Source organism: Carica papaya, chromosome 8, assembly GCF_054855325.1.
Source record: "Carica papaya isolate Zhongbai chromosome 8, ASM5485532v1, whole genome shotgun sequence".
Lineage (NCBI taxonomy): Eukaryota > Viridiplantae > Streptophyta > Magnoliopsida > Brassicales > Caricaceae > Carica > Carica papaya.
This window is the reverse complement of record NC_142316.1, coordinates 35782353-35790170: the sequence shown is the minus strand read 5'-3', so window position 1 is coordinate 35790170 and position 7818 is coordinate 35782353. Positions and strand designations below refer to the sequence as shown.

Genomic DNA, 7818 nt, shown 5'->3' with positions numbered 1-7818 from the left:
TAGGTGAAGGAGCTTTTGGAGTTGAGAATTTCCTTCTCTTTTTTTCCTTTCTTTTCCTTTATTTTTCTTTTCCTTTCCTTTCCTTTCCTTTCTTTCCTTTCCTTTCTTTTCCTTTCCTTTCCTTGTCCTTTATTTTTTTTTCATTTCCTGTCGTTTGCCTTTATTTCCTTTCCTTTCTTTCTTTTTCCTTTCTTTTCCTCTCCTTTCATTTCCATTCCCTTCTTCTCATATCCTTTCTTTTCCTTTCCATTATTTTGCTTTTCTTTCTTTTCCTTTCGTTTCCTTTTCTTTCCTTTCTTTTCTTTTCTTTTCGTTTCTTTTCTTTTCCTTTCTTTTCCATTCTTTTCTTTGTCCTTCATTTTCCTTTCCTTTCCTTTCGTTTTCCTTTATTTCCTTTCCTTTCTCTCTTCTTCTATTTAATTTTTTTTCGCTTCTTTGTCCTTCATTTTCCTTTCCTTTCCTTTCGTTTTCCTTTCCTTCCTTTTCCTTTCTTTTCTTTTCCTTTCATTTCCTTTCCCTTCTTCTCCTATCCTTTCTTTTCCTTTCCATTATTTTGCTTTTCTTTCTTTTCCTTTCGTTTCCTTTTCTTTCCTTTCTTCTCTTTTCTTTTCGTTTCCTTTCTTTTCTTTTCCTTTCCTTTCCTTTCCATTCTCTGTCCTTCATTTTCCTTTCCTTTCCTTTCCGTTTTCCTTTATTTCCTATCCTTTCTTTCCTTTTCCTCTCCTTTCCTTTCCCTTTCATTTCCTTTCCTCTCTTATCCTATTTCATTTTTTTTCGTTTCTTTGTCCTTCATTTTCCTTTCCTTTCCTTTTGTTTTCCTTTCCTTTCTTCTCCTATCCTTTCTTTTCTTTTCCTTTCGCTTCCTTTCATTTCATTTCTTTTCTTTTCCATTATTTTGCTTTCCTTTCTTTTCCTTTCCTTTCCATTCTTTGTCCTTCATTTTCCTTTCCTTTCCTTTCGTTTTCCTTTATTTCCTATCCTTTCTTTCCTTTTCCTCTCCTTTCCTTTCCCTTTCATTTCCCTTCCTCTCTTATCCTATTTCATTTCTTTTCGTTTCTTTGTCCTTCATTTTCCTTTCCTTTTTTTTCTTTTTCCTTTCCTTCCTTTTCCTTTCTTTTCCTTTCCTTTCATTTCCTTTCCTTTCTTCTCCTATCCTTTCTTTTCTTTTCTTTTCGCTTCCTTTCATTTCATTTCTTTTTCTATCTTTTCTTCTTTTTTTTCAATTGCAAGCTCGAGTGGAAATGATTTAAAAAAAATAAAAAATGATGTGTACCGAATATACAGACAACAGACCACACATCAATCGCAATTGAGTAATGAATTTTTTGGACAAGGTCTTGTTTATGAACGATTTTGGGTGCTAGGTGAAGGAGCTTTCGGAGTTGAGAATTTCCTTCTCTTTTCTTCCTTTCTTTTCCTTTATTTTTCTTTTCCTTTCCTTTCTTTTCCTTCATTTCCTTTCCTTTCTTTCCTTCTCCTTTTCTTTCTTTTCCTTTCTTTCCTTCTCCTTTTCTTTCCTTTCCTTTCTTTTCCTTTCCTTTCCTTTCCTTTCCTTGTCCTTTATTTTTTTTTCCTTTCCTGTCATTTGCCTTTATTTCCTTTCCTTTCTTTCCTTTTCCTTTCTTTTCCATTCCTTTTTTTTTCTTCTCCCTTCATTTCCTTTCCATTATTTTGCTTTCTTTTCTTTTCCTTTTTTTTTCCTTCCTTTCTTTCCTTCTCCTTTTCTTTCCTTCTCCTTTTCTTTCCTTTCGTTGTCCTTTATTTTTTTTTCCTTTCCTGTCGTTTGCCTTTATTTCCTTTCCTTTATTTCCTTTTCCTTTCTTTTCCATTCCATTCTTTTCCTCTCCTTTCATTTTCTTTCCCTTCTTCTCCTATCCTTTCTTTTCCTTTCAATATTTTGCTTTCTTTTCTTTTCCTTTCATTTCTTTTTCTTTCTTTTCTTTTCTTTTCTTTTCGTTTCCTTTCTTTTCCTTTCCTTTCCTTTCCTTTCCATTCTTTGTCCTTCATTTTCCTTTCCTTTCCTTTTGTTTTCCTTTATTTCCTATCCTTTCTTTCCTTTTCCTCTCCTTTCCTTTCCCTTTCATTTCCCTTCCTCTTTTATCCTATTTTATTTCTTTTCGTTTCTTTGTCCTTCATTTTCCTTTCCTTTCCTTCCTTTTCCTATCATTTCCTTTCCTTTCTTCTCCTATCCTTTATTTTCTTTTCCTTTCGCTTCCTTTCATTTCATTTCTTCTTTTTTTTCAATTACAAGCTCGACTGGAATTCAAATTTAGATGGAACGATTAACCAAATATAAAAGTATGAATGATTTAAAAAAAAATAGAAAATGATGTGTACCGAATATACAGACAACAGACCACATATCTATTGCAATTGAGTAATGAATTTTTTGGACAAGGTCTTGTTTATGAACGATTTTGGGTGCTAGGTGAAGGAGCTTTCGGAGTTGAGAATTTCTTTCTCTTTTTTTCCTTTCTTTTCCTTAATTTCCTTTCCTTTCTTTCCTTCTCCTTTTCTTTCCTTTCCTTTCTTTTCTTTTCCTTTCGTTGTCCTTTATTTTTTTTTCCTTTCCTCGTTTGCCTTTATTTCCTTTCCTTTCTTTCTATTTCTTTTCTTTTCCATTCCTTTCTTTTCCTCTCCTTTCATTTCCTTTCCCTTCTTCTTTTATCCTTTCTTTTCCTTTTCTTTCCTTTCTTTTCTTTTCTTTTCTTTTCGTTTCCTTTCTTTTCTTTTTTTTTTCCTTTCTTTTCTTTTCTTTTCCTTTCCTTTCCTTTCCTTTCCATTCTTTGTCCTTCATTTTCCTTTCCTTTCCTTTCGTTTTCCTTTATATCCTATCCTTTCTTTCCTTTTCCTCTCTTTTCCTTTCCCTTTCATTTCTCTTCATCTCTTATACTATTTCATTTCTTTTCGTTTCTTTGTCCTTCATTTTCCTTTCCTTTCCTTTCGTTTTCCTTTCCTTTCTTTTCCTTTCCTTTCATTTCCTTTCCTTTCTTCTCCTATCCTTTCTTTTCTTTTCCTTTCGCTTCCTTTCATTTCATTTCTTTTTCTTTCTTTTCTTCTTTTTTTTCAATTGCAAGCTCGACTGGAATTCAAAATAAGATGGAACGATTAACCAAATATAAAAGCGGGAATGATTTTTAAAAAAATTGAAAATGATGTGTACCGAATATACAGACAACAGACCACACATCTATTGCAATTGAGTAATGAATTTTTTGGACAAGGTCTTGTTTATGAACGATTTTGGGTGCTAGGTGAAGGAGCTTTTGGAGTAGAGAATTTCCTTCTCTTTTCTTCCTTTCTTTTCCTTTATTTGTCTTTTCCTTTCCTTTCTTTTCCTTAATTTCCTTTCCTTTCTTTCCTTCTCCTTTTCTTTCCTTTCCTTTCTTTTCCTTTCCTTTCGTTGTCCTTTATTTTTTTTCCTTTCCTGTCGTTTGCCTTTATTTCCTTTCCTTTCTTTCCTTTTCCTTTCTTTTCCATTCCTTTCTTTTCCTCTCCTTTCATTTCCTTTCCCTTCTTCTCCTATCCTTTCTTTTCCTTTCCATTATTTTGCTTTCTTTTCTTTTCCTTTCGTTTCCTTTTCTTTCCTTTCTTTTCTTTTCCTTTATTTTCTTTCCTTTTTCTTTTCTTTTCTTTGGCTTTCTTTTCTTTTCCTTCCTTTTCTTTTCTTTCTTTTCTTTTCCTTTCTTTTCCTTTCTTTTCTTTTCCTTTCCCTTCTTTGTCCTTCATTTTCCTTTCCTTTCCTTTCCTATCCTTTCCATTCTTTGTCCTTCATTTCCTTTCCTTTCCTTTCGTTTTGCTTTATTTCCTGTCCTTTCTTTCCTTTTCCTCTCTTTTCCTTTCCCTTTCATTTCCCTTCCTCTCTTATCCTATTTCATTTCTTTTCGTTTCTTTGTCCTTCATTTTCCTTTCCTTTCTTTTCGTTTTCCTTTCCTTCCTTTTCCTTTCTTTTCCTTTCCTTTCATTTCCTTTCCTTTCTTTTCCTATCCTTTCTTTTCTTTTCCTTTCGCTTCCTTTCATTTCATTTCTTTTTCTTTCTTTTCTTCTTTTTTTTCATTTGCAAGCTCGACTGGAATTCAAAATAAGATGGAACGATTAACCAAATATAAAAGCGGGAATGATTTTTAAAAAAATTGAAAATGATGTGTACCGAATATACAGACAACAGACCACACATCTATTGCAATTGAGTAATGAATTTTTTGGACAAGGTCTTGTTTATGAACGATTTTGGGTGCTAGGTGAAAGAGCTTTCGAAGTTGAGAATTTCCTTCTCTTTTTTTCCTTTCTTATCCTTTATTTTTCTTTTCCTTTCCTTTCTTTTCCTTCCTTTCCTTTCCTTTCTTTCCTTCTCCTTTTCTTTCCTTTCCTTTCTTTTCCTTTTGGGTGCTAGGGAGGTGGGTTTAGAAGGCTGCTTTATCCTCAGCGACTTTATTTTTATTGTTAATAGAGAACCTACGACTTGGTTTCATGAGCAAATGAGGGTGAGGAAAAGATGTTCATAATCTCATATTGTCTCAGGCTTTGAAGAGAAGCTTTGTGAGAGGGCTCATGTGGGGTGGGGTGGGGTGTAGTGAAGGACATTGTACTAATCTTTGCAAGAGTGGCTTAGGTGGTGCAAACTTGGAGGATTGAGTTATTTGGAGAAGACAGATTAGTCGATTGGGTATAACATTCTATTTTGACCCATAACTGTTTGGAGGTTCTCCACCTCCAGTCTGCTGATAAGACTATTCTCTTTTTTGCCTCAATATAATACTATGTTTGTTATCACCTTGCAAGTAGAGGAACATTGTACTAATCTTTGCAAGAGTGGCTTAGGTGTTGTTAACTTGGAGGATTGAGTTATTTGGAGAAGACAGATTGGTCGATTGGGTATAACATTCTATTTTGACCCATAATTGTTTGGGCGTTCTTCTTGAGGGTAACCTTTTTTTAATTGCATAATGTTGGAAAGTTTAAAACATTCTATTTTGACCCATAATTATTTGGGCATTCTTCTTGAAGGTAACCTTTTTTTAATTGCATACTGTTCCAAACTTCTCAATTGCCAGATATATAGTTTGTTTCCTTAAGAGTAAGGTTACTCGGATCCAGCCTTGTCTTTCTACCATTCTCTTATTTGTTTAAGACTCCTACAGGTGTAGTTAAAAGAAATACAAAGTTTGTAAATTTTTGTGAAAGAGCTAATGAAATGTACCTTATTGATACTGTAATTAATATGACGATATTTTGTATATGAGTTTGTATCTTTTGGTGCATGTGAATGAATCATACTGCACTATTTTTATTTCAAAAAAATAAGGTTTGGCATCATAACCCCAAGGCAGAGAAAACATAAGAAGTCATCAATGCAAGAGAAGACAATATTCTTCGTTAGATTAGACCATGTCTTGTTTGGCCATGCAAAGAAAGCTCAATAAGATTCAGCCTGTTCATTCACCTCTTACTGCAGAGCTTTGGTGAGATCTGATGAAATATTTTTAATATCTCAGTCTTAACAACAATGCTAGTTCCATTTATTTAGTAAGAGAGGGGACAACAGAGTTAAAATTTGTAGAAATACAAAGACACCCAAAGTTCACCAAAATTTAGATATACTATATTTTGTATATAATAAAACAGTTAACAAAGAAACAAAATTTACCTCACCATTGGTTGTCGATCCATTAGGAGATTGTGAGGCTGAAGGTCCCTGCAACGAAAGGACAATTTCCTGTGTCTGATTTAAGTGAAGAATGAAGAAAATACCTGTGTAACATTCCATGAGCGTGGCAGAAGGCAACACCTTTACAGAGTTGGTACATCGGGCTCTGCAACATGTTCATTATATTTCTTGTTATCTGACATAAAATTTGGAAATTTATGAAAAAATAAACATAAAACTTGACATTATCCGACCATTTTAGCGGGATGTTCTCTCCAGTTTGACAGCAGCTCTTAAGGAATTTCTTGAGATCAGTGTCCAAGTAATCAAAAACCAGATAGCGTACTGTCTTCCGTTCTTTATTCTATCCTTGTTTGACATAAAGCAATCTGAACAGAGCATGGCAAGAAACAAACGTAAGATCGAGATGCTGAAATAAACGTCAAGAACAAATTGCAAATTTAAGCAGGAAAAGACCCAACAGATGAAATTCACAGAGGGCGGCAATTTAAGACACAAAAGCCTCCGCGGTATCAACGGATAAATTAAGGGTCGATGACTTTTTCAGATGTACATATCATAATAAATAAAAAAAGAAGCTGCGTTTCTAGCTGTTGCGGTTGTAAGAAATACAAGAAGAAAATGGGACACATCAAGATCCCAAATGAGAAAACTTTAAACCCTTCAATTAATAAAATAAAACGAAAAAATATGTGGTAAGAAAATAAAAATCTCAAGGCAAAGTATCAATTAGGAACTCTAGGGCTTATGTTGTAAGACGCACATACAAGATTTTCGCTGGGAAGAGTGGGTGTCAGAACCAATCGCCCAAGATCTTAAAGAAACGTTTCTTAGGAATACCAAGAACAGAAGAAGTTCCTCAAAATCAAAGAAACCGAGAACCTCTAGAAAAAGCAAATCAACGCAGATCTGACAAGAAAGAGGAAAAGGGAAAAGGAAATCAAGCGGAGAGAGACAAAATAGGGTTGTTACCTCACAACGGGTAGCCTTCTCCATCACCCTGTAAACCTTCCTGTATGTACCCTCGCCAACTTTCTCAAGCTTTTGAAAGCATCCATTGCCGATGTTCCCATTGGCTTCTCCATTTTCTTTCTCTCTATCTCGACAGAAAAAAATCTCTCTCTCTCTCTCTCTCTCTCTCTCTCTCTCTCTCTCTCTCTGTATTTATCTTCTTTGGTGCGAGCATATAACCGTTAAGTGCAGCGTCGTTCATACGCAACGGACCCATGTTTGCCTTTTTTTTTTTTTAAATTCAAAAACATGGGTCGAACTTTTATTTCCAGAAATCCGCTTGTGTCTACTACGCTCTCGGGCCTTCACTCGGTTTAAGGTCCAAAAATCAAAGGCTCTTCCAATTGCGGCCCAACATCCCACAGCTCTCCCACCACCCACAAAAAACAATTAGCCTACGAACAACAAAGTTTAAACTAACTTAATAAATCTTAAGCAATTATACATTGCTTGGTAATTTAATTAAATTGAATGCTGCTTGGTCTGAATTGAAGCTATATAATTGCTTAATAAGTATTTAAACTAACTTAAGGTCATATAATTCAAGTAATTGGTTTGGGTTTTGATTAAATTCAAGTTTAGGGGTCATATTTAGTTGGGCCTTAGAATTTTTTAGGCATAATTGGGACTGATTTAGGCCTAATGGGCCTTATGCCATTTAATTAACTAAGGCCATTTTCGTTAATTCATTTTGTGCTTTAGGTCTTGTAAATAATTTAGGCTATCTTTTGGACTATTTATTTCCGATTTTAGCTGTTCGGGACAATCTATTCTCAGTTTTAGGCGTTTAAAATAAGTTTAAGCTATTTTGGACAATTTTGTTTTCGGCCCTTTAACCTTTTACAACGGTTACCACTTTGATTTGGGCCTTGGCCTTTTTATAAAATTTGGGTCACTTTTCCCTGCATATGTCCAGCACTAGCCTTTTCGTAACATATTAAATATAATGCAGAAATATATATATATATATATCTTACAAGAAAAATCAACTTTGCCAATTTCATTTGACAACTACTCTAAATTTAACCAAAAAAATTATAAATGACAGTTATAAAATTATGAAATGTTGATTTCTAAATTGCATATTTCGTAATATGAAAGATTAAAATAGAACACACAAGAAAAATCAATTACAAAAG

The 7818-nt window shown here is 33.9% G+C and overlaps 1 long non-coding RNA gene across 1 annotated transcript; it reads right to left on the bottom strand.

The window, feature by feature from the left end:
* Positions 1 to 5192: 5192 nt before the first annotated feature.
* Positions 5193 to 6827, bottom strand: LOC148252836 (uncharacterized). Its single transcript, XR_015813979.1, has 3 exons — positions 6641 to 6827; positions 5902 to 6036; positions 5193 to 5813 (listed from the first exon to the last, which is right to left on the bottom strand). It is a non-coding gene; the product is annotated as an uncharacterized LOC148252836 (long non-coding RNA).
* Positions 6828 to 7818: the final 991 nt, after the last annotated feature.